This window comes from Bufo bufo, chromosome 6, assembly GCF_905171765.1.
Source record: "Bufo bufo chromosome 6, aBufBuf1.1, whole genome shotgun sequence".
Lineage (NCBI taxonomy): Eukaryota > Metazoa > Chordata > Amphibia > Anura > Bufonidae > Bufo > Bufo bufo.
In genome coordinates, this window is record NC_053394.1 from 272,020,849 (window position 1) to 272,044,984 (window position 24,136).

Below are 24,136 nucleotides of genomic sequence, written 5' to 3' on the forward strand. Positions count from 1 at the left end.
TGAAGCCCCATTCACTTCTATGGGGTCAGGGCTGCGTTGAAAACGCAGAATATAGAACATGCTGCGTTTTTCACGCAACGCAGAACTGATGCGTGAAAAAAAAAACACTCATGTACACAGACCCATTGAAATGAATGGGTCAGGATTCAGTGTGGGTTCTATGCGTTCACATCACGCATTGCACCTGCGCAGAAAACTCGCTCGTGTGAAAGGGGCCTAAGGCTATAGTCATCCTGTGCCTACAGTCTCCTGATATTTAAATGGTATACTGTATAGAAAGCAAAATTCAATAGCAACAGCAAGCATAACAATACCATTGAGCTGCTAGTACTTTTTATTGTTGATTTAGCATTCTATGAAAGAAATATAAATAGTCATGTTATTCATATAATTATATTTTATTGTTTTTGGGGGTTTTTGGGCAGGGGGCTACACCCCGTGCTACATTTGAGATTTTTTTCTTGTATGTCTGTTTCATCTATATCGGAAAACAGGTGTAAAAGCTTGATAAATCCCCATAGTTTGGATCTTCGCTTTGTCATTGTAGACTATTTCAATGGAATCTTTAAGAGATAGCAAAGGCTAATTACATAGGATGGGTTCTTCTGATTCAGTTTTTTTTCTTCCTGTTAACAGATGTCTCCCACTGAGAGAGTTTTTATTTGCTTGTGTGCAGCCCAAATGTATGCCTTTCACGTTTCTTCAACCACCTTGTTAAATTAATTACAGGATCAAGTAAAGAATAAATGCTAACGACTTACACAAAGTCTTCCAAAACTTTACATTTAGTTTTTTTTTTTATAGCTTCTTGTCTCAGTGGTGCAATAATATTAGAAGTAAATTAAGAGTTACAATACACTAGCTACAGTTTACTAATTACTATATTCACGAAGGGCAATTAACAGTGACAGATTTTTGCAATTTCAAGCATGTTTACCAGCTAAAAAGCTGTATAGACTAGTATTAAAATACATGGTTTTACATTTCTGCATTTCAATAACACGACTAGCACATTGGAAATCACAGAGTCACATTGTGATATGGTATTGTACCTTATAAATGATAGACACTTCAATCACCCCATACATCTTTATTGACATACAGTATTTATGATTAAATGTACTTTCACTGGGAGATGCGCTAAAAGATCTCCTTGGCAACATTTCATCACATCCACCAGGGACTTGGTATCTCCTTAGAACCACACCTCCTACCATTTGGTGGGGAGCAGAACATGCCCATGTGAGAGGTGTGGCTTGGCAGTTATATATAGAGATGAGTGAATCGAAACTGAAGAAGTGGAATTTGTTTAGAATTTCAGGGAAAATATGATTAGCATCGAATGAGAATTTTCTCGCACTTCATGGTAACGAATCTCAATTTTCCTAAAATGGCGGCTACACGTGTGAGGACTGAGGACATGGGGCATGGAACTCTGGGAAGGTGGGATCATCCAGATTGACATGCCTGCATGCAGCCAATCTGCAGCCAGACAGCCCTGTGATGTCACAGCCTTATAAATACGGCAGCAATTTTAGATTCTGCCATTTTCCAGCGTTCAGATTGCAGGGACAGACATGTGAAGGCGCTAGGGACAGCAATTGGAAAAACTTTATTCTGGAAAAAAAAAAAGACTGAAAAAACGATTTATAAGTGCAGGGAAAGGATAGGGAGGAATCATTTCAAAGCATCTTAGTGCAGAGAGAGATGACAGAAGGCGCTAGGGAACGATTATTTGGGGATCCAAATAGTCATTAGACAGCTCTGTCATTCCATCTTTTTGTTAATTGGGCTGCAAGTGTTATGTTGAAAAGCCCTTAGAGGCTTATATCTTAGTATCTTATTCAGTACTACAAGAAAAATATATACAGTACAGACCAAAAGTTTGGACACACCTTCTCATTCAAAGAGTTTTCTTTATTTTCATGACTATGAAAATTGTAGATTCACGCTGAAGGCATCAAAACTATGAATTAACACATGTGGAATTATATTCATAACAAACAAGTGTGAAACAACTGAAAATATGTCATATTCTAGGTTCTTCAAAGTAGCCACCTTTTGCTTTGATTACTGCTTTGCACACTCTTGGCATTCTCTTGATGAGCTTCAAGAGGTAGTCCCCTGAAATGGTTTTCACTTCACGGGTGTGCCCTGTCAGGTTTAATAAGAGGGATTTCTTGCCTTATAAATGGGGTTGGGACCATCAGTGGTGTTGAGGAGAAGTCAGGTGGATAGACAGCTGATAGTCCTACTGAATAGACTGTTAGAATTTGTATTATGGCAAGAAAAAAAGCAGCTAAGTAAAGAAAAACGAGTGGCCATCATTACTTTAAGAAATTAAGGTCAGTCAGTCAGCCGAAAAATTGGGAAAACTTTGAAAGTAAGGGCTATTTGATCATGAAGGAGAGTGATGGGGTGCTGCGCCAGATGACCTGGCCTCCACAGTCACCGGACCTGAACCCAATCGAGATGGTTTGGGGTGAGCTGGACCGCAGAGTGAAGGCAAAAGGGCCAACAAGTGCTAAGCATCTCTGGGAACTCCTTCAAGACTGTTGGAAGACCATTTCAGGGGACTACCTCTTGAAGCTCATCAAGAATGCCAAGAGTGTCAAAGCAGTAATCAAAGCAAAAGGTGGCTACTTATAGTTGTTTCACACTTGTTTGTTATGTATATAATTCCACATGTGTTAATTCATAGTTTTGATGCCTTCATAGTCATGAAAATAAAGAAAACTCTTTGAATGAGAAGGTGTGTCCAAACTTTTGGTCTGTACTGTACGCATTTCACTTCTGCAGTTATTTCTGGTGAAAGCATATAGGGGAGTATTTCAGTACGACAAGAAAAATATATATGCACTTCACTAAAAAAAAATTCCGGTCAAAGCGTATAGTGGCCTATTTCAGTCCAACAAGAAATGTATATTCTCAGGTCACTTCTGAATTATATATATATATATATATATATATATATATATATATATATATATATACGCACTGCACTGTTGCAGTTATTTCTGTTAAAAGCGTATAGGGGGTATTTTAGTAAAAAAAGAAAAATATATACGCACTGCACTGTTACAGTTATTTCTGGGGGGAGCATATAAGGGCGTATTTCAGTACTGCAAGAAATATATATATATGCACTTCAATCTTTCATTTTTTTCTGGTGAAAGCGTATAGTGGCCAATTTCAGTCCAACAAGGAAAATATATTCTCAGTTCCCTTCTGAAGCTATTTCTGGTAAAAGCGTATAGGGGCGTATTTCAGTACTACAAGAAAAATATATTCTCACTTCATTGTTGCAGTTATATCTGGTAAAGCCTTTACTGGCGTATTGCAGTAGAAAAAGAAATATACATTCGCCTTTCTCTGGTGCACTTATATCTTGAAAAACCTTTATTGATGTATATCAGTAGAAAAATAAAAAAATATTCAGCGTTCACTGTTGCAGTTATATTTGTAAAGCCTTTAGTGGGGTATTTCAGTAGAAAAATAAAGATATATTCAGCATTCAGCGCTGCAGTTATATGTGGGAAAGTCCTTTTTGCGGTATGGACCGAATTACGACGTAGTGAAATTTAGTATTTTCACACACTGCGTGCTTACGTGATGACGTCCATAATAGCGGTGCACCAATGCAGGTGAATATACTATGCACTAACCCTGCACAAAAATGCGAACTAATTCACACCAGCCCACATCTATCTGCGGTATTGCTTACTGGACACTACGGGGACTTCTCTGCAGCACAGAAAACGCACGAGGACAGCGTCTCCCTCTTCCAGCGCGGACTTAATTGCTCCGCTATGTCCCGTTCACTTCAGATCACTCCGCCTCAGGCGCCGTTGTTTTTTTTTTTTTTTAAACTAACAGCCTATAACCCTCTGTTGAAAAGCCTTTAGTGGAGTATATATGTGGAAAAATTAAAATATACTCGGCGTTCACTGTTCCAGTTCGGCGTTCAGCGCGGCAGTTATATGCAGTGAACTCTTTTGGGATGTATTTCAGTGGAAAAAAAATATTGTATTCAGCGTTCAGCGCTGCAGTTACAGTACAGACCAAAAGTTTGGACACACTTTTTCATTCAAATAGTTTTCTTTATTTTCATGACTATGAAGGCATCAAAACTATGAATTAACACATGTGGAATTATATACATAACAAACAAGTGTGAAACAACTGAAAATATGTCATATTCTAGGTTCTTCAAAGTAGCCACCTTTTGCTTTGATTACTGCTTTGCACACTCTTGGCATTCTCTTGATGAGCTTCAAGAGGTAGTCCCCTGAAACAGTCTTGAAGGAGTTCCCAGAGATGCTTAGCACTTGTTGGCCCTTTTGCCTTCACTCTGCGGTCCAGCTCACCCCAAACCATCTTGATTGGGTTCAGGTCCGGTGACTGTGGAGGCCAGGTCATCTGGCGCAGCACCCCATCACTCTCCTTCATGATCAAATAGCCCTTACTTTCAAAGTTTTCCCAATTTTTCGGCTGACTGACTGACCTTCATTTCTTAAAGTAATGATGGCCACTCGTTTTTCTTTACTTAGCTGCTTTTTTCTTGCGATAATACAAATTCTAACAGTCTATTCAGCAGGACTATCAGCTGTGTATCCACCTGACTTCTCCTCAACGCAACTGATGGTCCCAACCCCATTTATAAGGCAAGAAATCCCTCTTATTAAACCTGACAGGGCACACCTGTGAAGTGAAAATCATTTCAGGGGACTACCTCTTGAAGCTCATCAAGAGAATGCCAAGAGTGTGCAAAGCAGTAAACAAAGCAAAAGGTGGCTACTTTGAAGAACCTAGAATATGACATATTTTCAGTTGTTTCACACTTGTTTGTTATGTATATAATTCCACATGTGTTAATTCATAGTTTTGATGCCTTCATAGTCATGAAAATAAAGAAAACTCTTTCAGTGAGAAGATGTGTCCAAACTTTTGGTCTGTACTGTATATGCGGTAAAACCTTTTTTTAATTATTTGGGTGGACAAAAAAAATTTTGTATTCAGCATTAAGCGCTGCACTTATATGCATTTAAAATCTTTTTTAAATTATTTCGGTGGAAAAAAAATCTTGTAATTGGCATTAAAGGGATTCTGTCACCTCCCCTAACCGAAAATCCGATTTTAAAGCATTCATGTAGCACAGCTTACCTTGAATCGGCTGTGCTCTTTTATCTTGTAATCCGTCCAGTAGTTTATGATAAAAAATGACTTTTATGTTTATGTAAATTATCCCTGAAGGTGCCCAGAGGGGCGTTTTGCTAGCTTTAGTGTGCCTAGTACCGCCCCTCTTACGGTGCCCAAAACGCCTTCCTTCCGACTGCCTAACCGCCCACAGCCTCTCATCCCTCTCCTCCCCCTCCCTCACGGCCGAACTAACTCTCGCGCAGGCGCAGTACCCACTGAGGGCTGCGCCAGTGCGATCTGCAGGAGACTGAGGGCAGGAGCTTCATCTTTGTCACTGGGCATGCGCCGAGCCCAGTGACGTCAGATGCTCGCTCTTCCCTCAGTCAGCCTGGTGAGGAAGCGCAGAGGATTGCCGATCGGCTGCTGCACCCTGCGTATAATAATACCTATTTTCTACAAAAAAAATAAGGATTTCTTTCCAGGAGGGAGGGTGGGGAAAGAAATCGCTGGCTGGCTTCACTCTGGCAGACAGGCTGGAGAAAACGCAGGGTGCAGCAGCCGATCGGCAATCCTCTGCGCTTCCTCACCAGGCTGACTGAGGGAAGAGCGAGCATCTGACGTCACTGGGCTCGGCGCATGCCCAGTGACAAAGATGAAGCTCCTGCCCTCAGTCTCTTGCAGATCGCACTGGCGCAGCCCTCAGTGGGTACTGCGCCTGCATGAGAGTTCGTTCGGCCGTGAGGGAGGGGGAGGAGAGGGATGAGAGGCTGTGGGCGGTTAGGCAGTCGGAAGGAAGGCGTTTTGGGCACCGTAAGAGGGGCGGTACTGGATACACTAAAGCTAACAAAACGCCCCTCTGGGCACCTTCAGGGCTAATTTACATAAACATAAAAGTCGTTTTTATCATAAACTACTGGACGGATTACAAGATAAAAGAGCACAGCCGATTCAAGGTAAGCTGTGCTACATGAATGCTTTAAAATCGGATTTTCGGTTAGGGGAGGTGACAGAATCCCTTTAAGCATTGCACTTATAGGCGGTACAATCTTTTTTAAATTATTTGGGTGGACAAAAAAATCTTGTATTCAGCATTAAGCACTGCACTTATATGCGTTAAAATCTTTTTTTAAATTATTTGGGTGGACAAAAAATCTTGTATTCTGCATTAAGCGCTGCACTTATATGGGTTAAAATCTTTTTTTAATTATTTTGGTGGAAATACAAATTTCCACCTCCTCCATTAACTTCCTCATCTCTTCATTAGCATCAGCCACACTAACTTTACCGCCCCCCCCCCCCCAATACATTTGATATGACATTTAGCAAGAGTTTATAGTGTCCACATATAGCACATAGTGGGACACTGCATGAATGGACAGATGAATCAGGTGTGAATCAGCCAGGATTTCAACACATCAATGTCTGATGCATCAGACTAGATCATCCATGGTGCCACACCAACAATTTGACAAAAGAGAAAGTTTTCTTCAGGCTACCTGCCTCAGCTACTATTCTGATGCTGTTACCCGCCTGATGCCACACATCTGATGCCAAGTGCTCCTTCTTTCACCCACCATCTTCAGCGGTTACTGGTATTGCCACCCACCTCCACAGTATGTCACCTTGCCACTCTGTGGCCTCCTGATGCTGCTGCCACCTCCAGACTCTGTCATTGTGCCGCTCTGTGGCCTCCCCTGATGCTGCTGGTGCTGTCGCCGCCTCCAGACTCTGTCATTGTGCGGCTCTGTGGTCTCCTCATGCTGCTGCCACCTCCAGACTCTGTCATTGTGCCACTCTGTGGTCTCCTCATGCTGCTTTCACCTCACTACTAAGTCATAGGTCCATTCTGTGGGCTTCTCATGCTGTTCCCACCCTCCCCACTCCATGAATGGTCCACTATTTTGGCTTTCGGCTTGGCTGACATCATCATTTATTTGACTCTTCTTCTGATCTGTCAGAAGGAAGGAAAAACGAGACGCACAACGGATCCTGTCTGTGTAGCAGCTTTAACCTCTTTCTGATCACCGCCTCACGGCGGGCGGTGACCGGAACCCGGTGTCTGCTCAAATCATTGAGCAGGCACCTGGGGACAATGCGCCGGGGTGTCCTGTGAGTCTTTTTTTTTTGTCTGTTAGGTTTAGGATGAGTCTGCGAACATCCGTGCCCCCACACACACGCACACTGAATAAGGATTTACACGCACGCACACACACATGCAGACACACACTCCCCTATGGCCCGCCGGATGTTCTCTGCCGAGGAGGCATACGCCTAGCTTGCCTCCGAGTCCGAGAGTCCTAGTGAGGACGAGGATGACCCCACTTTCCTGTTGTCATCCGCGTCCTCCTCATCATCTAGCGATGATGACGAGCCCCTAAGGCAGCGGAGACGCCACCAGGCGGAGCAAGGGGACCGCCATGCTAGGGATCCTGTGGCCCACCCTAGTACGAGCATCTCTGGGGCTCGTACTAGTTTTCCGGCCCACCAGTTAAATCCACCGGAGCCCCCTGCCAGTGAACTTGTCTGGTGTACCCCAGAGCGTTTTGAGCCCGTGATTCCTGATTTTGTAGGCCAACCAGGAATCCAGATTTCCACAGTGGGCTTCACTGAAAACGACTACTTTAGTCTTTTTTTCAGTGACCACTTTGTAAATCTAATGGTGGAGAAAACAAACCTGTACGCCCAACAGTTTGTTGCTCAACACCCGGGCTACTTTTTGGCTAGGCCCGGTGGCTGGACCACGGTCAGTGCAGCCGAGATGAGGACATTTTGGGGCCTCATGCTGCACATGGGCCTAGTCAAGAAACCTAGTGTCCGGCATTACTGGAGTGGGGATGTCCTCTACCAGACCCCACTTTACAGTACCGCCATGACATGTACCCGGTTTGAGGTCATCCGGAAATGCCTGCATTATTCAGATAATGCAGCATGTCCCCCCCCAAGGTGATCCTGCCTATGACCGCCTGTACAAAATTAGGCCGGTCATCGATCACTTTGGGGCCAAATTTGTACAGGCCTACGTACCTGGAAGGGAGGTCGCGGTTGATGAGTCTCTCATTGCGTTCCTCTAAGCAGGCGAGGTATGGCGTGAAGCTGTACAAACTTTGTGAGAGTACCTCAGGGTACACTTACAAGTTTCGTGTGTACGAGGGGCGAGATTCCCGTATTGAACCCCCAAAATGTCCCCCCACTCTGGGTGTTAGTGGGAAACTTGTGTGGGACCTTATGCACCAACTGCTAGATTAGGGTTACCACCTGTACGTGGATAACTTTTATACTAGTATCCCCTTGTTCCAGTCCCTCGCCGCCAGATCCATGTCCGCTTGTGGGACCGTGCGGAACAATCAACACGGCCTCCCTGCCCACCCCCTCCAGGTACCTATCCCCAGGGGTGAGACCCATGCCCTTACCACTGGAAACCTGTTGCTGGTCAGATATAAAGACAAAAGGGATGTCCTTGTACTGTCCACAATTCATGGTAACGGCATCACCCCTGTCCCTGTGCAAGGTACCGCGGCAACGGTCCTCAAGCCCGATTGTATCGTCGACTACAATCGGTATATGGGAGGAGTTTATCTTTCTGATCAAATCCTCAAGCCATATAACGCCATGCACAAAACCCGGGCATGGTACAAAAAAGTTGCGGTCTACTTGGTACAGGTTGCCTTGTACAACTCTTTTGTGCTGTCCTGGAGCGCTGGCAACACAGGGAAATTCCTCTAGTTCTATGAGGCAGTCCTCAAGGCCCTGATCTTTTCTGATCAGGAAAAAGAAAGCCGGAGTACCTTGGGAACTGGAGGCGCCCGGATTGTCCCTGGCCAACACTTTCCAGGTGTGGTCCCCCATACTGGAAAGAAGGGACGGACCCCAAAAAAGTGCAGAGTGTGTCGCAGGAGGGGGATACGGAAGGACACCACTACTCAGTGTGACACGTGCCCCGATCATCCGGGCCTCTGCATTGATGGTTGCTTCAGGGAGTACCACACTTCCATGAAGTACTAAATTTATATCCCAATTTAGCCACTGACAATCGGATAAAAAACTGGTTCTCAGACTTGAGACACTAAAGCTGAAAAAAAAATGTTTCAAAAATATTATTTAGTAAAACTAAAATAAATTAAAAAATTAGACATATTAGGTATTGCCTCGTCTGTAATAATCTGCTCTATAAAAATACCCCCCCTAACCCCTCAGATGAACACGGTCAAAAAAATAAAATAAAAACGGTGCAAAAAAAAGTATTTTTTTTGTCACCTTACATCACAAAAATTGTAATAGCAAGCGATCAAAAAGTCATATGCCCCCCAAAATAGTGCCAATAAAACAGTTTTTTCATCCCGCAAAATGAGCCCCTACCTAAGATAATCGGCTAAAAACTAAAAAAAAATGACTCTTAGACTATGGAGATACAAAAATTATTTTTTTGTTTATAAAAGGATAATATAGTGTAAAACATAAATAAAAAGTAGATATATTAGGTATCGCCGCGTCTGTACGAATCTGCTCTATAAAAATACCCCCCCTAACCCCTCAGGTGAACACGGTAAAAAATAAAAAATAAAAACAGTGCAAAAAAAAGCAATTTTTTTTGTCACCTTACATTACAAAAATTGTAATAGCATGCAATCAAAAAGTCATATGCCCCCCAAAATAGTGACAATAAAAAAAAAAAATTCTCATCCCGCAAAAAATGAGCCCCTCCCTAAGATAATCGGCTAAAAAGTAAAAAAAAATTACTCAGACTATGGAGAGACAAAAAATTTTTTTTTGTTTATAAAAAGATAATATAGTGTAAATCATAAATAAATAAAAAGTAGACATATTAGGTATCGCCGCGTCTGTAAGAATCTGCTCTATAAAAATACCCCCCAACCCCTCAGATGAACACGGTAAAAAATAAAAACGGTGCAAAAAAAGGTATTTTTTTTGTCACCTTACATCAAAAAAATTGTAATAGCATGCAATCAAAAAGTCATATGCCCCCCAAAATAGTTCCAATAAAACCGTCCTCTCATCCCGCAAAAAATGAGCCCCTACCTAAGATAATCGGCTAGAAACGAAAAAAAAATTACTCTTAGGCTATGGAGATACTAAAATGTTTTTTTCATTTTTTTTTATAAAAAGATAATATAGTGTAAAACACAAATAAATAAAAAAAGTAGACGTATTAGGTATCGCCACGTCCGTAAAAATAAGCTCTATAAAAATACCCCCCCAATCCTTCAGATGAACACGGTAAAAAATAAAAACGGTGCCATTTTAATTTGTTTTTTTCCAATAACAAAGTATGGGTTAACAGCCAAACAAAATGTAATATTTATTACCCTCATACCGCAGTTTACAGAAACACCCCATATGTGGTCGTAAACTGCTGTATGACCAAACGGCAGGGCGCAGAAGGAAAGGAACGCCGTATGGTTTCTGGAAGGCAGATTTTGATGGCCTTTCTTTTGGCACCATGTCCCATTTGAAGCCCCCCTGATGCACCCCTAGAGTAAAAACTCCATAAAAGCGACCCCATCTAAGAAACTACACCCCTCAAGGTTATCCAAAACTGATTTTACAAACATCGTTAACCCTTTAGGTGTTCCACAAGAGTTATTGGCAAATGGAGAGGACATTTCAGAATTTCTATTTCTGGTAACCTTGCCTCACAAAAATGTAATATAGATAAACCAAAAATCATATGTATCCTAAAAATAGTCCCAACAAAACTGACACCTTATCCCGTAGTTTCCAAAATGGGGTCACATTTATGGAGTTTCTACTCTAGGGGTGCATCAGGGGTGCTTCAAATGGGACATGGTGTAAATAAACCAGTCCAGCAAAATCTGCCTTCCAAAAACCACACAGCGCACCTTTCCCTCTACGCCCTACCATGTGCTCGTACAGTAGTTTACGGCCACATATGGGTCGTAAAAAAGGCAGATTTTGCTGGACTGGTTTATTTACACCATGTCCCATTTGAGCCCCCCTGATGCACCCCTAGAGTAGAAACTCCATAAAAGTGACACCATCTAAGAAACTACAGTCGTGGCCAAAAGTTTTGAGAATGACACAAATATTAGTTTTCACAAAGTTTGCTGCTAAACTGCTTTTAGATCTTTGTTTCAGTTGTTTCTGTGATGTAGTGAAATATAATTACACGCACTTCATAAGTTTCAAAGGCTTTTATCGACAATTACATGACATTTAGGCCTCCTGCACACGAACGTATTTTTTTGCGGTCCGCAAAAACTGGTCCCGTTTTTCCGTGATCCGTGACCGTTTTTTCGTCCGTGGGTCTTCCTTGATTTTTGGAGGATCCACGGACATGAAAAAAAAGTCGTTTTGGTGTCCGCCTGGCCGCCAAGTCAATGGGGACGGATCCGTTTGACGTTGACACAATATGGTGCCATTTCAAACGGATCCGTCCCCATTGACTTTCAATGTAAAGTCCCTTTTATACCATCGGATCGGAGTTTTCTCCAATCCGATGGTATATTTTAACTTGAAGCGTCCCCATCACCATGGGAACGCCTCTATGTTAGAATATACTGTCGGATATGAGTTAGATCGTGAAACCTCATTTCCGACAGTATATTCTAACACAGAGGCGTTCCCATGGTGATGGGGACGCTTCTAGTTAGAATATACTACAAACTGTGTACATGACTGCCCCCTGCTGCCTAGCAGCATCCGATCTCTTACAGGGGGCTGTGATCAGCACAATTAACCCTTCAGGTGCCGCACCTGAAGGGGTTAATTGTGCTATCATATCCCCCTGTAAGAGATCAGGGCTGCCAGGCAGCAGGGGGCAGACCCCCCCCCTCCCCAGTTTGAATATCATTGGTGGCCAGTGCGGCCCCCCCCCTTCCTCCCTCTATTGTAATAATTCCTTGGTGGCACAGTGTGCGCCCCCCCCCCTTTATTGTAATAATTCGTTGGTGGCACAGTGTGCGCCCCCCCCTTCCTCCCTCTATTGTAATCGTTGGTGGCCCAGTGTGCGCCCCCCATTGGCCCCCCTCCCTCTATAGCATTAACAACATTGGTGGCCAGTGTGCGGCCTCCCATCTCCTCCCCGACCCCCCCCCCCCATCATTGGTGGCAGCGGGTTACTAGCAATAGAACAATAGTAAAAGATTCATACTTACCTGGGAGCTGCGATGTCTACTTCCGGCCGGGAGCTCCTCCTACTGGTAAGTGACAGTTCATTTAGCAATGACACTTACCAGTAGGTGGAGCTCCCTGCCGGACACGAACATCGCAGCAGCCGGTAAGTATGAATCTTCTACTATTGTACAATTGCTAAGTAACCATGGCAACCAGGACTGTAGTAGCGTCCTGGTTGCCATGGTTACCGATCGGAGCCCCAGCGATTAAACTGGGACTCCGATCGGAACTCCGCTGCCACCAATGATGGGGGGGGGGAGGGGGGAGATGGGAGGCCGCACACTGGCCACCAATGTTGTTAATGCTATAGAGGGAGGGGGGCCGATGGGGGGCGCACACTGTGCCACCAACGAATAATTACAATAGAGGGAGGGAGGGGGGGGGCGCACACTGTGCCACCAACGAATTATTACAATAGAGGGAGGGAGGGGGGGGGCGCACACTGTGCCACCAACCTATTATTACAATAGAGGGGGGGGCCGCACTGGCCACCAATGATATTCAAACTGGGGAGGGGGGGGAGGGTCTGCCCCCTGCTGCCTGGCAGCCCTGATCTCTTACAGGGGGCCGTGATCAGCACAATTAACCCCTTCAGGTGCCGCACCTGAAGGGGTTAATTGTGCTGATCACGGCCCCCTGTAAGAGATCGGGTGCTGCCAGGCAGCAGGGGGCAGTCTTGTACACAGTTTGTAGTGTATTCTAACTAGAAGCGTCCCCATCACCATGGGAACGCTTCTGTGTTAGAATATACTGTCGGTTCTGAGTTTTCACGAAGTGAAAACTCAGCTTTGAAAAAGCTTTTATACAGACGGATCTTCTGATCCGTCTGTATAAAAATTAACCTACGGCCACGGATCACTGACACGGATGCCAATCTTGTGTGCATCCGTGTTCTTTCACGGACCCATTGACTTGAATGGGTCCGTGAACCGTTGGCCGTGAAAAAAATAGGACAGGTCATATTTTTTTCACGGCCAGGAAACACGGATCACGGATGCGGCTGCAAAACGGTGCATTTTCCGATTTTTCCACGGACCCATTGAAAGTCAATGGGTCCGCGAAAAAAAACGGAAAACGGCACAACGGCCACAGGTGCACACAACGGTCGTGTGCAGGAGGCCTTATGCAAAGAGTCAGTATTTGCTGCAATTGGCCAGCGCTACAGCCTGGGAGAAGGAGACCCCGGAAGGTTCCCATGGGTGGAGCCTAACTATGAAGATACCGGAGGCTATAACGGGAGAACGGAGCGGCGCCCAGGTATAGCAGTAAGTTCAGGGAGATCCCTGGGCGCCGCTCTACATGTCTGTATAGTTAGTTTAGATGTTTTATTCTAGTGAAAGGTCCTCTTTAAGGACCAGGCTATTTTTTGCAATTGTCACTTTAAGTGGTGATAACTTTAAAACACTTTGACTTATCTATGCCATTTTGAGATTGTTTATTCGTCACATATTGTACTTCATGACACTGGTAAAATGAAGTAAAAATTATTATTTTTTATTTATAAAATTTACCAAAAATTTGTAAAAAATTGCAAATTTCCAAGTTTCAATTTCTCTACTTCTATAATACATTGTAATACCTCCAAAAATAGTTATTACTTTACATTCCCCATATGTCTACTTCATGTTTGGATCATTTTGGGAATTATTTTTTTATTTTTTGGGGATGTTACAAGGCTTAGAAGTTCAGAAGCAAATCTTGAAATTTTTCAGAAATTTTCAATAACCCAATTTTTAGGGACCAGTTCAGGTCTGAAGTCACTTTACGAGGCTTACATAATAGAAACCACCCAAAAAACCCATTCTAGAAACTACACCCCTCAAGGTATTCAAAACCATTTTATTTTCCTCAATCTTTATCCTACACTAGAAGATTGTAGGATAAAGATTGAGGAAAATAGAATGGTCAAAATTGGTCACAAAGAAGAAAAAAATAAGAAGGATTTTTGATACGCCTTTCTGACACAATACAGCACTGATGTAGGTTTTATTAAGAACGCAATAAAGAAAAATTGGTCTGTCCTAAAAAATGATCCAGTCATTGGTAAAGATGTACCAGCTCATCCTGATATTATTTTTAAGAAAGCTCCTAATATAGCAACTCACCTTGTTCATAGTGGAATACCGCCAGTGAGGACAAAAAATGGAATGAGCAAATTCACATGGTGCAGTTTCTGTTTGGCTTGTAAAAATAGAAGCTCTCTCAATAGGGTCCAATCCATTGAGAGCGTTAAATCCGACAGCAATGGACAAATATTCAAACTAAAAGGAAGCTGCACCTGTGAAAATGAAGGGGTCATATATCTGCTGGAATGCCCGTGTGGGCTTCAATATGTGGGGCGCACTTTACGAAAATTAAAAGTGCGCATTCAAGAGCACATTAGAAACATAAAAAAAGGTTTAACCACACATAGTGTTTCACTGCATTTTAAAATGTGTCATGAAAAGAACCCAAAAGGATTAATATTTGCAGGAATCGAAGTGGTCAAAACACACTGGCGTGGGGGGGATGCGGTAGGGCAGATAAATCGCAGGGAAGTCGAGTGGATATACTAACTAAACACACTGCAACCAAAAGGGTTAAATGCAGAGTTTGATATAAAATCATGTTTGGTATGATTGTAGTATCCATCCTGTGAAAGGGATCCAACAGGGATACATAACATCATGTGAGAAAATAAGACTAAATATACTGGAGCCATTATGTTGAATAAAAAGATGAATGTTGACGCTCGATGAGGATACTCCTTGCACCTGTTGGAGGAGGGTGTGTGCTGAATGAATGGGGTTGTAAACTTCAGATTGGCTGATCGCAACATGTGACCGGTTTATGAATGAAAAATGTGGATACATTGGTATTAATAGAAACGAAGGAGTAATTTTTTGTCTTTTACTGTGGATCTTATTGTGGATTTTATGGGTTGAAATAAGAGGGTGGGTCAGATGATTGCTGAAGTGTTTTGCATTTTGTATTTTGTTTTATATTGTGCCATATTGTGATGGAGAGTAGGGGAGGGGGTGGGGGGTTTAAAAGGACATGCCTCCCAATGTCCATAGATTTCGCCCCTGACGAAGCTTGAGTGCGAAACCCGGGTCGGGCAGCGGAGTGTAACTACCAGGATTTTATATATGCTATATATTTTAGCTCGTTTGTGAGTATAATAAACTACAAGTTTTTTATACCTGCATTTGAAGTGCTTCACTATGGTGTGATTTTTTGGTGCCCTGCAGAGGAATCCAGGAGGTGCGTTTGGAATCCAGAGCTGGGAAGCACTGTTATCCTGTATCAACTCGGTGGGCTTATAGCACGGTGGAAAAAATTCCTTGTTTAGGCAGCGCGGTTCTTCACTTTAACGCATGTCCCTTAAGAAGCCCCCCTGATGCATCCCTAGAGTAGAAACGCCAAAAAAGTTACCCGATTTTAGAAACTACAGGATAGGGTGGAAGTTTTGTTAGTACTAGTTTAGGGTACATATGATTTTTGGTTGCTCTATATTACACTTTTTGTGAGGCAAGGTAACAAGAAATAGCTGTTTTGACACAGTTTTTATTTTTTGTTATTTACAACATTCATCTGACAGGTTAGATCATGTGGTATTTTTATAGACCAGGTTGTCACGGACACGGTGATACTTAATATGTATACTTTTTTTTTATTTATGTAAGTTTTACACAATGATTTCTTTTTTGAAACAAAAAAAATCATGTTTTAGTGTTTCCATAGTCTGAGAGCCATAATTTTTTCAGTTTTTGGGGGCGATTATCTTGGGTAGTGTATGATTTTTGCGGGATGAGATGACAGTTTGATTGGCACTATTTTGGGGTGCGTGTGACTTTTTGATCGCTTGCTATTACACTTTTTGTGATGTAAGGTGACAAAAAATGGTTTATTTAGCACAGTTTTTTTTTTTTACGGTATTCATCTGAGGGGTTAGGTCATGTGATATTTTTATAGAGCCGGTCGATACCGATGCGGCGATACCTAATATGTATACTATTTTTTTTATTTATGTAAGTTTTACACAACAACAGGTTTTTTAAAACAAAAAAATGATGTTTTAGTGTCTCCATATTCTGAGCCATATTTTTTTTTTTTTTTGGGCGATTGTCTCAGGTAGGGGTTCAATTTTTGTGGGATGAGGTGACGGTTATATTGGTACTATTGTGGTGGGCAAAAGCCTTTTTGATCACTTGCTGCTGTACTTTTTGTGATGTAAGGTGACAAAAAAATTGTTTATTTAGCACAGTTTTAATTTTTTACAGTGTTCATCTGAGGGGTTAGGTCATGTGATATGTTTATAGAGCCGGTCGATACGGATGCGGCGATACCTAATATGTATACTTTTTTTTTTTTCCCTATTCTTTACCAATATTTTTTTTACTTTATTTGGTGAAAATTACGTTTTTTTGTTTATTTTTACTTGAAACTTGAAATTTTTTGGGGGGGAAACTTTTTTTTTGTCCCACTTTGGGACTTCAACTTTTGGGGGTCTAATCCCTTTACAATGCATTCTAATACTTCTGTATTAGAATGCATTGGCTGTATGAGTAATACTGTGTGTATTACTTATACAGCTTCCTGCCTGTGAGATCCAGGGGGCTGGATCTCACAGGCTCGTCACCGGAAGGCATCGCACTGCTTTCCATGCCATCGGGTCCCCCCTACAGCCGCATGGGGACCCGATGGCATCTCCGATCACCTCCGCAACCGCAGGTAAAAGCCGCAAACCGCAGGTCTGAATTGAACTGCGGTTTGCAGCGATCGCCGACACTGGGGGGTCACAGGACCCCCCTGCGCATTTAGCCAAGGTGCCTGCTCAATGATTTAAGCAGGCACCAGGTTTCGATCGTGTCCTTAAGTACCAGGACAACATGCCGTACCGGTACGTCATGTGTCCTGAAGAGGTTAAAGTGACACTGGTTAGATTTGGAAAAAAATGGCCTGGTCCTTAAGGTGAAATAAGGCTGTGTCCTTAAGGAGTTAAGGCCTGTATGGTCCCATCAGTACTGGCTTATGATTTGGTAGCCAAAAGCAGGAGTGGGTAGAAAACATAGAAGACATGCAAATATTTCATTCACGTGTCATCTCTGTTTTAGATCCAGCAAAACAAATGCTGACCGTGTGAAGGCGTATGCTCCACAGACAGGATCCGTTTTTTCTGGGTAATTGTTCTGACGGATCAGAGAATGGGGAAAATGAATCAGTGACGTCAACACAAACTTAATGCTGACACCCTCTCCACTCTGTAGGGGGGCTCTACTTGTTTAAGCGTTTAATAGAACAGGTTCTGTGGACATCTATGTGGAATCAGCTGACGACTGTGTAAAAGGAGTGCGCTTCTTCTTGGCGCTAACATCGACCTGTAAGGCTGAGTTCATACTTGAGTTATTTGGTCAGTTTTGGCGCTGTGACCGCCCAAATAAGTGCAGTGTGCAGTGATTCTAAGAGCGACACCTGTCATATGGACTCACAGTATTATTTCACTACCAAAGCAGACTCCCTATGCATATTACTACAAGGCATAGTGTTCTACACCACTATAAAGGCTCTCAGCAGACAGGAAATAGCAGTTTTTTAACGTAATTCGCTGCAAATTTATTTGGATCGAACCAAATTTTTCCCGGAAAATCGGCGATTAGATTTTTTTAAACATTTTCTCATCTCTAGTTATATAGTCCACTTCTAAATAGTGTTGAACGAGGGCGGAGCTAGTAAAGATTCATGTTTTACGCATGCGCGTCACTCTGTGAGATTCACTCTGGATCTTGGTACTGCTGGGAGACGTGCAGTGCTGACGCTGGTCAGGGGTCTCGGGACGCAGGAACCCCTAGCATCAACTGTTGCCAGGGAGCCTCTGTTGTCATGTCTCCTGACTTGGACATGTGGTGGGAGGTTCCTTCCTCTGCATACTCTCAGCCCTCACCTGTGCTTCCCTGGTCTGAGGGTAAAGATTGGGTGTGATCTCAGCAGTGTCATGTGATCTGTGGAGGGATATTTAACCCCTTCCCGTCTATATCAGTCTATATACGCAATCAGTCTATATACGCGCTATTTGCACATGCCCCGTGCAAATAGCATGTGTATATACGTCAGGCAGCTCTTTAATCCAAGCACTGCAAAGCACTTGGATTAAAGCTTCTGCCCCTGTCCTGCTGCTGTCACGGACAGCATACAGTGCAGTAATGCCGGCAAGGGACCAATCAGAGTGGCCCCTTGCCGGCAATCAATCTGATTGGTTAGTCTATGCAGACTAACCAATCGGATCGCGGCAGTGAAAAAATGCCTGTTCGAGGCAGAGTGCAGATCAGAGCCTGAAATCAGGTAGTGTCCTCGTGCCCCCTGATCTGTGCCCCCCGATCTGTTCCCCATTCCTGTGCGCCTCCAAGCCCCCCCTTGTCCCCGCCTGCCCCTGATGCAGTTCCCCCCGCTCCCATCCATATTCATGCAGCCTGCCCTGATGCGGTCCGCCCCCTCCCCGCCCCATACATTCCTCCTGCCCCCATTTGTGCTGCCTCAATGCTGGCCGTACCTTCCCCCTCCCCCTTTCCAGCGCGGCCCCCTGCCCTCTGCCCCTGATGCGGTGCGGTCCCCCTGCTGTGTTTGATGGCGGCGGATCCATTCCTGATCCGCCGCCATCAGCAGCGAGTGTCAGCTCTATGCTGACACTCTGCTGTAACCCCTTAGATGCTGCGGCAACGGCATCCATAGGGTTAATAGAGGGAGGGGGCTCCCTCTCTCAACCATCGGGGCTGCCGCGCTGCGACGGCAGCGCCCGATGGTTGCCATGGCAACCGGACGCTTTGCAAAAGCATCCAGTGTTGCCACCTACAGGACATCTGATAGTATTATACTTTGCAATGCAAGAGCATTGCAAAGTATAGTACAGCCATCAGCCCCGCTGGATCTTCAAGATCCAAGAGGGACTTGATAAAAAAAAAAAAGTGAAAATAATAAAAGTAAAAATTTCAATAAAAAAAATAAATTACCTTTTCCGATAAAAAATGAAAAAAAAAAATACACATATTATGTATCACCGCGTCCGTAACGACCGTCTCTATAAATATATCACATAATAGACCCTGTCCGATAAACACCATAAAAAAAAAACTGTGTAAAAAAAGCCATTTTTGTCACCTTACATCACAAAAAGTGCAACACCAAGCGATCAAAAAGGTGTATATCAAACAAAATGGGACCAATAAAACAGTCACCTCATCCCACAAAAAAAGAGAACCTACATAAGAAAATCGCTCAAAAAATAAAAAAAATATATAGTTCTTAGAACATTGAGACACTAAAACATAATTTTTTTATTTCAAATATGCTTTTATTGTGTTAAAGTGAAATAAATAAAAAAAGTGTACATATTAGGTATAGCCACATCCGTAATAACCTGCTCGATAAAAATATCACATGACCTAACCCCTCAGGTGAACACAGTAAAAAAAAAAAAACATACTGGGCCAAAAAAAGCATTTTTGTCACCTTACATCACAAAAAGTGCAACAGCAAGCGATCAAAAAGGCTTATGACCCCCAAAATAGTACCAATCAAACCTTCACCTCATCCAGCAAAAAATGATACCCTATTTAAGACAATCGCTCAAAAAATAAAAAAGCTATGGCTCTCAGACTATGTATACACTAAAACATAATTTTTTGGGTTTCAGAAATACTATTATTGTGTAAAACTTAAATAAATAAGAAAAAGTATACATATTAAGTATTTCCACATCCGTAACGATCTGCTCTATAAAACTCTCACATGACCTAACCCCTCAGATAAACGCTGTAAAAATAAATAAATAAAAACGGTTCCAAAAAAGCCAATTTTTTGGTCACCTTGCCCTATAAAGTGTAATAATTATTGATCCAAAAATCCTATGTACCCAAAAATGTTACCAATAAAAACCTCAACTCTTTCTGCAAAAAACGAGCCCCTGCACAAGACGATCGGCAGAAAAATAAAAAAACATGGCGTTCAGAAAATGGACACACAAAAACATAATTTCTTTTTCAAAAATGCTTTATAATGTAAAACTGAAACAAACAAAGAAAGTAGACATATTTGATATCATTGCGTCCGTAACAACCTGCTCTATAAAAATAGCACATGATCTACCCTGTCAGATGAATCTTGTAAAAAAAAAACTGTGCCAAAACAGCCATTTTTCAGTTACCTTGCCTCACAAAATTTTTTATATTGAGCAATTAAAAATCATATGTACCCCAAAATAGTACCAATAAAACTGGCACCTTATCCCCTAGTTTCCAAAATAGGGTCACTTTTTGGGAGTTTCTACTGTATGGGTGCATCAGGGGGGGCTTTAAATGGGACATAGCATCTAAAACCAGTCCAGCAAAATCTGCCTTCCAAAAACCATACGGCGTTCCTTTCCTTCTGCGCCCTGCCGTGCGCCCTTACATCAGTTTACGACCACATGTGGGGTGTTTCTGTAAACCGCAGAATCAGGGTAATAAATATTGAGTTTTGTTTGGCTGTTAATCCTCAATGTGTTAAATAAAAAAATGTAATAAAATGGAAAATCTGCCAAAAAAGTGAAATTTAGAAATTTTATCTCCATTTTCCTTTAATTCTTGTGGAACACCTGAAGGGTTAACAAAGTTTGTAAAATCAGTTTTGAGTAACTTGAGGGGTGTAGTTTCTACAGTGGGGTCATTTATGGGGGGTTTCCACTTTGTAAGCCCCTAAAAATTTTAAGAATTGCTTCTAAACTTCTAAGCCTTCTAACGTCCTAAAAAAATTAAATTACATTTCCAAAATGACGCCAACATAAAGTAAACATATGGGAATAGAGATGTCCCGAACTATTCGCCGGCGAATAGTTCCCGGCGAACATCGCTTGTTCGCGTTCGCCGCGGCGGTCCGCCCCCTATTCGTCATCATTGTGTAAACTTTGACCCTGTACCTCACAGTCAGCAGACACATTCCAGCCAATCAGCAGCAGACCCTCCCTCCCAGACCCTCCCACCTCCTGGACAGTATCCATTTTAGATTCATTCGGAAGCTGCATTCTTAGTGAGAGGAGGGACAGTGTAGCTGCTGCTGATTTAATAGGGAAATCAATAGCTAGGCTAGTGTATTCAGTGTCCACTACAGTCCTGAAAGACTCATCTGATCTCTGCTGTAAGGACAGCACCCCAAAAAGCCCTTTTTAGGGCTAGAACATCAGTCTGCTTTTTTTTTTTTTCTGTGTAATCTAATTGCCGTTTCCTGCCAGCGTGTGTGTCAGGCTCACAGCGTAGCTCACAGCGTATACTGTGCCCACTTGCCCAGTGCCACCACTCATATCTGGTGTCACAGTAGCTTGGATTAAAAAAAAACCAATATAATAACAGTCAGTTGCCGGCACGCGCGTGTGTTTCATGCCCTGCAAGTGCATAGTGTCACCAGCGCCATTCCTATCTGGTGTCACATTTGATTACATTTAAAGAAAAACAACCATTTTGACTGTGAATAAATATCAGTCAGTTGCACACACGTTTTTTTTGTGTTTAAGGCCCAGCTGCGCCTGGCAGTACATAGTGTCACTTCAGCGCAACTCATATCTGGTGTCACAGTAGCTTGCACGCATAGTACAACTTATCGAATCTAAAAAAAATGACAGGCAGAGGCAGGCCACCCCGCAGAAGTCGTCGTGGTTGTGGTGCTGTGATTCCCTTTGGCCCTAGAATAATGCCCAGTGTTCAGAGGCCACGTACCCTGAACTCGAAAAGTTCTGAGGACATAGTTGACTGGCTAACACAGGACACCTAATCTTCTACAGCTTCCGCTCGGAACTTTGACGCACCATCCTCCTCCAGCTCAGCTTCGGGCACCTCTCAAGTTACCACTCACCCGCCTGCCGCCACCACCAACACTAGTACCACAGCCGCTTCACTTGATCTGTCAGAGGAGTTATTTACACATCAGTTGGAAGAAATGAGTGATGCACAACCATTATTGCCAGAGGATGTAGATAACAGGGATATGTCTCAGTCAGGCAGCATAGAAACATAGAAACATAGAATGTGTCGGCAGATAAGAACCATTTGGCCCATCTAGTCTGCCCAATATACTAAATACTATGGATAGCCCCTGGCCCTATCTTATATGAAGGATGGCCTTATGCCTATCCCATGCATGCTTAAACTCCTCCACTGTATTTGCAGCTGCCACTTCTGCAGGAAGGCTATTCCATGCATCCACTACTCTCTCAGTAAAGTAATACTTCCTGATATTACTTTTAAACCTTTGCCCCTCTAATTTAAAACTATGTCCTCTTGTAGCAGTTTTTCTTCTTTTAAATATTCTTTCCTCTTTTACCTTGTTGATTCCCTTTATGTATTTAAAAGTTTCTATCATATCCCCTCTGTCTCGTCTTTCTTCCAAGTTATACATGTTAAGGTCCTTTAATCTTTCCTGGTAAGTTTTATCCTGCAATCCATGTACCAGTTTAGTAGCTCTTCTCTGAACTCTCTCCAAAGTATCAATATCCTTCTGGAGATATGGTCTCCAGTACTGAGCACAATACTCCAAATGAGGTCTCACTAGTGCTCTGTAGAGCGGCATGAGCACCTCCCTCTTTCTACTGGTAATTCCTCTTGCTATACACCCAAGCATTCTGCTAGCATTTCCTGCTGCTCTGTGACATTGTCTGCCTACCTTTAAGTCTTCTGAAATAATGATCCCTAAATCCCTTTCCTCAGATACTGAGGTTAGGACTGTATCACTGATTTTATATTCTGCTCTTGGGTTTTTACGTCCCAGGTGCATTATCTTGCACTTATCAACATTAAATTTTAGTTGCCAGATTTTTGACCATTCCTCTAGTTTTCCTAAGTCCTTTTCCATTTGGTGTATTCCTCCAGGAACATCAACCCTGTTACAAATCTTTGTGTCATCAGCAAAAAGACACACCTTACCATTGAGGCCTTCTGCAATTTCGCTGATAAAGATATTAAACAATATGGGTCCCAGAACAGATCCCTGAGGTACCCCACTGGTAACAAGACCTTGGTCTGAATATACTCCATTAACTACAACCCTCTGTTGCCTGTCCCTCAGCCACTGCCTAATCCATTCAACAATATGTGAGTCCAAGCCCAATGACTGCACTTTATTGATAAGCCTTCTATGTGGGACAGTATCAAAAGCCTTACTAAAGTCTAGATAAGCGATGTCTACTGCACCTCCTCCATCTATTATTTTAGTCACCCAATCAAAAAAATCAATAAGATTAGTTTGACATGATCTCCCTGAAGTAAACCCATGCTGTTTTTCATCTTTCAATCCATGGGATTTTAGATGGTCCACAATCCTCTCCTTAAGTATGGTTTCCATTAATTTCCCCACTATTGATGTCAGGCTTACTGGCCTATAGTTGCCCGATTCCTCCCTACTACCTTTCTTGTGAATGGGCACAACATTTGCTAATTTCCAATCTTCTGGGACGACTCCTGTTGCCAGTGATTGGTTAAATAAATCTGTTAATGGTTTTGCTAGTTCACCGCTGAGCTCTTTTAATAGCTTTGGGTGTATCCCATCAGGCCCCTGTGACATATTTGTATTAATTTTAGACATGGATGTACATTGTGATGATGATGATGTTGTACCCGCTGCTGCTTCCTTTGCTGAGTTGTCAGATACAAGTGAAGCGGTTGATGATGACGATGTGTCCGTGGATGTCACGTGGGTGCCCGCTTGAAGAGAAGAAGAACAGGGGGAAAGTTCAGATGGGGAGACAGAGAGGAGGAGGAGACGAGTTGGAAGCAGGGGGAGGTCGTCGCAAGGAGGCACAGTCAGACAGCATGCATCGGCACCCGGGGTCAGCCAGACAGCATGC

General features: G+C 42.9%; 1 protein-coding gene and 1 long non-coding RNA gene across 2 annotated transcripts in view; one reads left to right on the plus strand and one right to left on the minus strand.

Moving 5' to 3' along the window:
- Nucleotides 1-24,136, plus strand: part of NPFFR1 (neuropeptide FF receptor 1) — a 553,553-nt gene that overhangs the window by 52,130 nt on the left and 477,287 nt on the right. The gene's annotated exons all lie outside the window — the stretch shown is intronic.
- Nucleotides 5,424-14,264, minus strand: LOC121005117. The gene is made up of 3 exons (XR_005779872.1): nucleotides 14,255-14,264; nucleotides 6,183-6,185; nucleotides 5,424-5,562 (listed from the first exon to the last, which is right to left on the minus strand). It is a non-coding gene; the product is annotated as an uncharacterized LOC121005117 (long non-coding RNA).